Below are 11,176 nucleotides of genomic sequence, written 5' to 3'. Positions count from 1 at the left end.
AGGAAGGATTAGATTCAGTCCTGCCTATATGACTTAGAACAGCCCAACATCTTTGAGATCAACTTTTCTAATTCATAAAGTGTAAAAAATAACTTTGTGTCACCTTCTTGCCTAGGAGTCTCTTAAGTTTTGTTGAGATACAATAATAAGAATAATTTATATTGATATTTATTTACATAACAGTTTAATATTTAAAAAAACACTTTACCTAAAAATTCTCAATTGATTTTCAATAACTCATTAAGCAAGATCAAGGATGCTTACATCATATTGGGAAGGGTATAAGTTAGGTATAGGGGAACATTCTCTAAGTCATTGATAAACTAAGAGTTTAGAGAGTTCCCTTTATGGAATTTCATATAGTTTTCAGAATAGGAGAAGATAATTTGCTCAAGAAATTATTAAAGGCAACCCTGGAAATCTCTTCCAGCCTAATGAGTTTGCTTTTCCTAAGATTAATAAAGAAGGAAATAATACTGACCTATGTTATAGTACTTCAAGGAATGCTAAATTTACATTTCTAAAATAGTTGGAGAAAAATGTAAAGTAACTAAAACTTACTTAAAATGATAATTTTATCCAGTATCAAATCAAAACTATTCTGCTGAATCTCCAACTCAATTGTCTTCTTGTATCAGCAACTTGTTAAATCATATATTATAAATACTCCCTAAATAGTATAGGAATAGATTTGGGGATTTATAATGGCAATACCTAGATCATTTGAGAATGTCCTAATACTACAAATTTCAGTTTGGTGGCAGCTAACATAATGGATCACAATATTAGACCAACCTTAACTATAATTTAGGCTCATTTCCATTTTTTATTTAATACATCACTATCATATAATAAATTCTGTGGTATTTTAATTTTCATCTCATATCAAAATATGAACATTTCTACAAACCTACCATTTGTGTCCCATTATGGTTAACAAATTATTTTTGTTTCTTCAAAGTCTTTTTCCCTGAAAAATATTTCATGGAAAGTATAAATCATATTGAAAATTTCAGAATACTTTTTAACATTTAGTGTAAAGTATTGCTATCTTTCACTGTCTTCATGCTAGCCTATTATATATCTGAGGCCATTACAAGTATTAGTAAAATAGTGTATTTATGATGTTAAGAAGGTATCACTGCAACTAAAATAGTAGTGTGATTTTTCAACTGACTTGTCTTGAGGTATGCATCAAAATAACCTGAGTCTATCGAGAATTGAGTTAAATTTATAAAAATATGATAATGTTTTTCCTTCATTTTTGAAGAAGACTACATCAGGGAGATAATGCCATACATAACAAGCACATGGATTGAATTTGAGTGAGGGGAATCACCAGACTCACTTTCTCCTCCAGACTACCTGGGTCCAGGGGCCAGATATCAATCAGGACAACTCGAGATGGCCCTGGTTAAGTGACTTGCCCAAGGTCACACAACTAATAAGTGGCAAGTGTCGGGGGGGGGGGCTAGAATTTAATTTCTGTCCTCCTGACTCCAAGGCCAATGCTCTATCCAATGTGCCACCTTATGCCTTTATAAGAATATGAGTCATTCTTCAATTGATAAACAGTCAAGGGATATGAACAGGCAGTTCTCAGAAGACAAAACCAAAGCTATCTATAGTAAAATGAAAAATACTCTAAGTTACTTTTCATTAAAGAAATACAAATTAAACTACTCTGATCAAATTAATGCAAATTAAATTATCATCTTGGCTGATATGATAGAAAAGGAAAATGACATTTGGGAGGGCATGTGGGGAAATTGGGTCATTAATGCCTCATTTGTGGAGTTGGGAACTGATCCAACCATTCTATAGAGCAATATGAAGCTATACCCAAAGGACTATGAAACTATGCATACTCTTTGACCCAGGTATGTAACCCAAAGAAATCAAAGAAAAGGGTGGGTGGCAAAAAATTGGACATTGAGGTTATGCCCATCAATTGTTGAATGACCAAGTTGTGGTATATGATTGTGATGGAATATTATTATTCTATAAGAAATGATAAACAGGATACTTTCAGAAAAAAAATTGTAAAGATCTACTTGAACTGATAAAAAGTGAAATTATCAGAGCCGGAAGATCATCATAAACAATAACACCAATACTATATGTTGATCAACTGTGGATTACTTAGCCATTCTCATCAATATAATGATATAAGACAGTTCCAAAGGACTTTTGAGGAAAAATACTCTCTATCTCCAGGAAAAAAAAACACTAATGGAGTTTAAATACAGATCAAAGAATACTTTTTTAAACTTTATTTCCCTTTTGTCTAATTAGCCATTAACAACATGGAAATGTATTTTACATGATTTTAATTATTTAATCTATATGTTCTTGCCTTCTTTGGGAGGGAGGGACAGGGAATTTGGAGTTCAAAAATTATTTTTAAAAGTCAGTGTTAAAATTATTTTTACATGTAATTGAGAAAAATAAAATAAAAACACTTTTAAAAATAATCTGTCGTGCCTTTGTGAGAAAACCACTACAATCAAATATTTACTAAATTGACATTGAATTTTCTCAGCTAAGAAGAATGTACCATTTAGTCATCCTGATTAATTGTATGTCAAATAGGAAGTACATTGGAGACTAAAGGAAATCCCAAAAGCATCTGCCAGTCTCAATTCTCCCACCCAAAACATGCAATTTGGGTAAAGCCGACATTCAAATCTCAAAAAATACCTCCACCTCCTAGAGAATTATACTTTCCATTTCCTGACTTAATGAAAGGAATGGGAATGAAATTCCATTAAACATATCAACCTCTAAGTTATACACCTCAGTTACAGAGTTCAGCACATTTCAAAAAGCTATGGATCTTTTTTGCAACTTAGTAAGCATTTTTTGCCTTTGGATTTAGATATATAGTAGCACTGGGCTCTCTTTGTTTTCTGCATATTGCCTGGTTAGTGCTTGTCAAAGAATTTGGCAGAAGAAAAATTACTTCATTTTCACACTCTGGATCAGAAATCATGTGAGATTCTTGTTTTTATGAATTTTATTCTAAGGTCATCCAGTTGGGCTTGTTTCAGGTAAAATGTTTGGGTTCTTTTCTGTTCTAGTTTTTAAGAGGTGTACAGGGTTCAAAGATGAAACAGGAACAAAACATCATGCTTGATACTCAGGCCACCACATCTTGATCATTGACTGTATTTTTATCAGGAGAAATCAAGAGGCAATTAGAGGCCACTAGAGCTGATACACTGGAGAGGCAAGGGATTTGAGGCAGGGAAACAAAATATTTCCCCGAAAATAAGACCAGGTCTTATATTAATTTTTACTCCAAAAGACACATTAGGAATTATTTTCAAGGTATGTCTTTTTTCCCATGTATAACAATCTACATTTATTCATTGATTCATGTACAAAAAAAATCTACATTTATTCAAATACAGTCATGTCATCTTCTGGAACATCTGAATTCCAGCATGAATTTCCTGTGGAACCATTGGCCTCAGTCTCTTGTGTCCAGCAATAGAACTCTCCAACAGAGTGAGCACTTCTTGTCCATGTAACCTACTTATAGTACATTGGCAACACAGTTGTCAGTGATTTTTATCCCATGAGTTCTTCACCCAAAGTTATGACCCCTTGCAGTCTTAGCTTCACAAAATTTCTACCTATTTCTTTCCATTCTATTTCATTGAAGTCACTGAATTCCATATGCAAATGGTTCTAGAATGGCCTCTATATTGCAATATCAAGAGTCTGGATACAGGCAGGCATTCCTGCAGGAGTCATTATTTGACCTGTTCTCTCTGCAAGGAAGTGCTTCATGTCTATAGTGTGGTGAATGCTGGCTGAATCCCAGACTAGTTGACCTCTTTGTACAATTTGAAAAATAAGTGATAGCATTAAATTGGCCCACTTCCTTATATCTGCTTTTGTGCACCAGGCATTTTTGGTTTTAAGAACATAAATACCTAAAAAACATTCAATGTTATCTTTCTTGGCATTAGTGATGATTTGAGGTGGGACTTTTTTTTAATCCAGACTTTATCAACTGCACATGTTATGCATATATTTTTCCTGTATTCCAAGTTGTCATTCAGCAATGTTTCAGAGTTCATTTGTTTACTTAGGCATTTACCTCTCATTCAAAGGTTCCCTCCTTAGATATTTACAAATACTTACTTATAATTTATATCATCATTTATTTTAATTATTAATGTCAATAATATTATTTATTTGTATTTATTATATATTAATATATTTTTATTTTATAATTCATTATATCCATCATATATTGCAATGAACATACTAAATACATCCATCTGGATGACAATCTTAATTGGGGCTTATTTTGGGAGAAATATAGTATGTAGCTTTTAGAAAAATATAGATGAGGGTCTGAAGGGTGGTATGCTTATGGGTGAACAGGGTTGGATGAAAGAAATGCATAAGGATTGTAATGGAAAGACTTGAAAACTAATTGGATATGGATAGGGAGATTAACAAGTATGGAATAATGCCAAACTATTTTGAACCTTGGGGTTTGGAAGGATGGTGATACATTTAATAGAAATAGGTAAGTTTGGAAGAGAGAACAGGTTTTTTTGGGAAATATAATTAGCTTAGTTTTGGACATGTTTGAATTTAATATGTCCAGTAACTAATTAATAATGGAAGATTGAAACTCAAGGGGGGAAATAGGAATCATAAATATATTACTTATATCATACAATTGATAGTTAAACTACTAGAAATTAATGAGATTGTCAAAAGACAATTATTAAATTATTAAATAAAAATATTGAATAGCAAGGGTCAAAGATAGAAATGGAATACTTCACTAGAAACCTCTTCTCTCCTCTTTCTAAGCAATTACTCAGACATCTTTTTTCTCTCTCTCCCCCTTCACTTCAACCCACTCCAATCTAACATGATGAAGTAGCTTTACTCCTTACCAAAACTATCTGCTCTACTTGTTCAAACAATTCCATGAAATTCTGTCTCCTTCAACAGATTGTTCCTTTTGTTATTTCTCCTCGTTCACTTATTTTCAATCTGTCTGTCTACTACTGCATTGCCTACTACCTACAAACATGTCCATGTCTCCTCCATCATGAAAAACACCCTTACTTAATCTTTTAATCTCTATCAATTATCATATGTATATTTATACTCTAGCTAAACTCTGAAAAGACCATGTACAATAGGAGCACATACCCTTACAATCTATCTTCTGACTTTATCATTCCAGTTGAAACTCTCATTTCAAAGTTACTAATGATTTCTTAGTTGTCAAATCCAAAGACCTTTTCTTAATCCTTATTCTCCCTGATCTCTCTGTAGCCAGTGATACTATTGATCACTCTTCCCTCCTTGATACCCTCTTCTCTCTAGGTTGATGGGAAACTACTCTCTCCTGGTTCTCTTCCTAGCTATCTGACTACATATTGATCATTGCACACATTTTTATCAGGAGAAATCAAGAGGCAAATGGAAATCACTAGAGTTGATTAAGGAAATCACATGTTCATATGAGTGCTGAAGGAAAATTACTTTGACACTGAAATGTAAGATGTTCTGGAGGAGCAAAAGACTTGAGGTAGGGAGAGCAACTAGGAGGACTCCAACTGCCTTTCAGACATCTCAAATTGGATATTAATTGATAATTTAAACTCAATAAGTCCATATAAAATTCATTGTCTTTTCCACAATCCTTTCTCCCTTTATTATTGTAAATGGCAATACCATCTTCCAAGTCCCTCAGGATGACAACCTAAGTGTCATCCTGTCGGACTTCTTACTATGTCTCACCCTCTATTTCCAATATTTGCTATCAATTTCACTTTTATATCTCTTGAATATATTCCCTTTTGTCCTTTGATATTACCATCACTCTAGTGCAGACCCTCATTACTTTTCTATGTATTATTGTAATCGTCTATTAATGGGTTTTTCTGCCTTAAGTCTTTTCCTCCTCTAATCCATTCTCCATTCAGACACTAAAATGTTTTTCCTAAAGCACAGGTATGATCTTGTCAACCTCCTATCCCAACTCAGTTAACTCTAATGGTTCCTCATTGTCTATAGGATCAAATAAAATATACTTTGATATTCAGAGTTCTTTGTGCCTAATTCCCTCTTAACTGTTCTGCTCTTCATAGAATTTACTCCCTATCATGTACTCTTTGATTCAATAGTATTGTTCTCCTGATTTTTCCATGAACAAATCATCTGTCTCTTGGCTTCAGGCATTTTCTCTGGCTATTTCCCTTGTCTGAAATGTTCTCCTTCCACTCCACCTACTGACCACCACCTGGATTCCAACTAAAATTCCATCTTTTATTGGAAGCCATCTGTTCATTATTTCCTATATAAATCCTAGTAATAGCTTGCTCTGTAAATATTTACATGTTTTGTCACCAGGTATATTGTGAGTTTCTTAAGGGCAGAGATTTTTTAAACCTTTTTTTACATTCCCAGTATTTAGCAGAATGGCCCATAGGAGGTTCTAAATAAATACTTTATTGATTGATGGAAAACTACAAAAATTATAAATGACTATAGTAATAATAAAATTCATATGCAGAAATAATAGTTAAAGAAAAGTAATTTGACAGAACATAATATTCCTCTGGTTAAAAAAATTAAAAAGCATAAGAAAAAAATTAAATGTTTCTTAATATCATTAATTGTCATTGTTATTCAATTGCTACTGATTCTCTGTGACTCTATGGACCATAAGAAGGCACTGCCTCATTGAGTTTTTTGCTGAAAAGGGAGATAACTGGTATGGCACAGTACTGGCAAATAGGGTTAATGCCAGGTTCACACAGCTAGTGTCTGCAATCACATTTGAATTCAGGTCTACCTAATTCTAGGCCCAGTTTTCTCTCCATTGAGCCATCCCAGTTGTCTAATAAACTATGTCTATTTAAAAATAAGAGTTACCAGTTTTACCAATAGAGAAATACTAGACACCTTTCCAAAATGGATAGATTGTCACCATTAAAAGAAAAACAAATTAAAGTAATAATCTTAGGCAAAAAAAAACAAGATTATAATTTTTTGCACATCAGAACTCATGTGGTATGGTCAATGGAATCACAATGAATTGGACATAACTGAGCAATAATCATTACTAAATTATGGCTTTATGTTAGTTTTGTGGTCTATTTTCCAAGTGTTCGTTTATTTCTTTTTTTTTTTGTCCAGTTAGTCTGCAGCATATTGCAATAACAAAATAGCTTCTATTTATATCTCCATTCACATTTACTCAAATGCTTTCCTTTCTCTCGTTCCTGAATTTCCTCAAGAGGATGCCTTTTAACATGCAATGCTATATGCTCTTCCTTTCCTACCTGCACATTCTCCTCTTTTTTTTTTAACTTGCCATGTTTTGAAAAAGGTATGTTCTTCCAGAACCATATTCCAGTCCTGGGTTTTATCTGACCAAGTCTCAGTAATATTAATAAAGTCAACTTTGTCACTTCATTTTGTTCATTGACTAATGAAAATTTATGTATAGACATTTGAGTCTTTAGATTTTACTACTGACTCCTTTCTTTGGTTTTATCTTCTGTAAGTTTCTTAGGTCTTTCAATTGCCATTCTTTATAGCTACTCTCTATGGTGTATAATTTGGTGCACATAATCGACAATTTTCTCCCAACTTCATCCTTTTTATTTTAAAGCCGTTTTTTCAGAGATTTATAATGCTTCAGGCAAATAGCCTTAAACCAATTTTTTAGATACAATCCATTCAGGGCCAGGATCCTATCATTCTTAAATTTTAAGCCATGGTCCAGAAATCCAAATCCCATTCCCAGATAATATCTTCTTATCTAACTGTTGTTTCCTAAATCAATTTGTCTTTTCTTCATCCCCTACTGTCACTGAGAAACAGTGAGTAAAACACATTTTGTTCCCCTATGGTCTTAGTCTATTGCCTTGGATGTTTTCATTTTTGACAATATTTCTTAAATTTCTTCTGACAGCATCATTTTTGTGCCCCAGAGCATCATCAACAGGGAATACTATTCAATTTGAGAAGTTGTGTGAGGTTCTCTTTTATGCCCTAGACCCATGTCATAGAAAGACTACTACCCTTTCATTAGTTATAAAGTTGACAAATAGTTTCTTTAGAATATCTGAGCAAGAGGTCACAAACCACCATTATTTATCTTCTTTCTTTGACCCTTTTTAGATGACCACTTAACTGATAGCTTCTGTGGCTCTACTTTATCACTACTAGGAAAATAAGCAAATTTTCCTTTTTTTTTTTTTGAAGCATCCATCTGCATCTTCACAAGAAATTTCCCCCAACATATATACATATATATATATATATATGTATACTTCATTATTTTATTTTTAGATTAACAATAATTTTTAAAATTAAATTTTTGGACCAGCAAAAAGCTGAATCCTCCCCCCTCCCACTTCTTCCTCCTCCCAAAAGAAAATGAAAGAAAGAAAAAAACAACGACATAAACATAAAATCAAGGAAAGTGCATTTCCACATTAGTCATATCAAAAAATGCATATAACTCATTCCATAATTAGTCCTTCACCTTTCATCCATGAGTTGAGTAGCAAGTTTCATCTTTTTTTCATCTTCAGTCTTCTAAAATAATTATACTGATCAAAATCCTAATTCTTTTAAAGTTGTTGTTTTTACCATACTGTTGATAGTATACAAAGTGTTCTCCTGGTTCTGTTTACTTTACTGTTTCAGCTCACAAGATCTTCCCAGATTTTTTTGATACCATACCCTTCATCATTTCTTATAGCACAATATTATTCAATTACATTTATGTTCCATCCATTCCCCAATTGATGGACATTCCCTCAGTTGTACATTCTTTCCTACTTTAGAAAGATTCATAAATATTTTTATACATTTAGGGTGCATTTTTCTACTCTCCCCCTCCTCCCTCAATCAACATTCCTTCTAATTTTCCCTTATCTCTTCTTCCCTTTTCCTTTCATTTCTCTATTTCCCTGTTGGGTAAAATACATTTCTATACCTAATTCTTTGTGTGTGTGTGTGTGTGTGTGTGTGTGTGTGTGTGTGTGTGTGTGTGTGTGTGTCTATCTGTTTATCTGTCTGAATGCTTCCCCTTATGATAGGGTTCAGAGGGGACATATCTTCCCATATTAGAATGTAAGCAATTTATCCTTGTTTAGTTTGTATTTACTTTTTTAATTTTTTTTAACTCTTGTGTTTGAAATTCAAAGTTTCTACACAGCTCTGAAACTTCAGTCAAGAATTTTTAGAAGTCTTCTATTTTTCTCTATTTCATTAAAGGTTTATTTTTCTCTTTTAAGGATTAAAAAATTAATTTGTCCCTTTTACTACCCCATTGAGAATTTTTTTAAAAATGAAAAATAAAATCCTTCATATATAACTGCATATCTTGCAAAACAAATTCTTACATTATCCATATCTATAATGATATGTCTCTTTCTGCAGCTAAGTAACATAATAGATAGAGCACTGGACTTGGAATTCAAATTCAGCTTCAGGCTTCAGACTATATATACATATATATACATACATACATACATATATATATATATATATATATATATCCCCAGGCAAATTATTTTTTAAAAATTTTATTTATTTAAGGCAATGAGATTAAGTGACTTGCCCAAGGTCACGCAGCTAGGCAATTTTTTAAGTGTCTGAGAGTAGATTTGAACTCAGGTCCTCTTGACTCCAGGGTAAATGCTCTATCCACTGTGCCATCTAGCAGCACCTAGGCAAATCATTTTTAATTTCTGTCTCCCAATTCCCACAACTGTAAATTAAGGTTAATGTTATTACTTTCTTACAAAGGTAGCAGTATGGATAAAATGAGAAAACACTTGTAAAGTACTTTGAAAACTTTAAATTGTTATATAAATGCTAGTTATTATTATCATTGTTATCAATATTATCTTTATCACTTCTACAAGTTCCTATGAACTGATGAGAGAAGAGGAGGTGGATCTACAAGGACAGTTTACATAATAACAACATTAAAGACAAAGCAACCTCACGTGACTTTAGAATTCTGATCAATGCCATGATAAATCACAAATTCATAAGAATAAAGATGAACCACTTACTTCCTGACATAGAACTGCTGGATTTAACATGCAGAAAGGTCTTTCCTGGTTTCTGTGAAACTGTCCATTTCACCATTGACAAAGGCACAATAATTTTCCATTGCACTGATATTCCTCAACTTAGTTTTACAATTTTGGGCTAGTTGAAAAACCTGCTATAAATATTTTTATACATATTAATTTCTTCTTTCTTTGATATATATATTTGCAGTGATATAACTGGTTCAAAGAGTATGCACAGTTGGGTAACTTTCTGAGCACATTTTCAACTTTCTTTCTAGAATGACTATACCAATTCATCATTTTATCAACAGTGTGTTTGTTTTCCCATTTTCTAGCATTTGTCATTTTCCTTTTTTATCAACTTTGAAAATCTAATGCATATGAGATCCAACCTCAGAGTTTTATAAATTTATACTTCTCTAATTATTAACAATTTAGAATATTTTTATAGTTATTGATAACTTTTATTTCTTCCTCAAAAATTGACCATATTTTGAGCATTTATTATTAATAGATTTCTAATAAATTTGAATCAGTTCCCTAAAAGTCAAAGACATGATTTTTATCAGAGAAATTTGCTATAAGAATCCTCCCTCCCCATTCACTTGCTTTTCTTATTTTAACTGCCTTGATTTTGTTTATATAAAACATTTCAATTTATTTAATCAAAATTGCTCATTTTACTCTTAATAATCTCTTGTTTGGTCATGAAATCTCCTATTCATAGATCTGGCAGATGCTTTCTTCTTTTCTACTCAAATTTATTAATATTGTCTCCCTTTATATCTAAATCTTGTACATATCTTACCTTGATATATAATGGAAGGTGTTGGTCTAAGCTTAATTTCAGTCAGATTACTATCTAGTTATCCAAACAATTAGTTTCTTTTTTTTCCCCAAATGATGATCCTTACCCCCAGGAGCTGGGGTTCTAGAGTTGAACAAAAACTATGTTAATGTGTTTGTTTGCATCTGTATATTGTTCATCTAATCTTTTTTTGTTTTTATTGATTGACCTCTCTTTTATTTAACCAGTACCAAAAATCATTTTAACGATTTTAGTTTTGTACTACAGTTTGAGATCTGGTCAT

This window comes from Macrotis lagotis, chromosome X (genome assembly GCF_037893015.1).
Source record: "Macrotis lagotis isolate mMagLag1 chromosome X, bilby.v1.9.chrom.fasta, whole genome shotgun sequence".
Classification (NCBI taxonomy): Eukaryota; Metazoa; Chordata; class Mammalia; order Peramelemorphia; family Peramelidae; genus Macrotis; species Macrotis lagotis.
Note: the sequence above shows the minus strand (reverse complement) of the source record.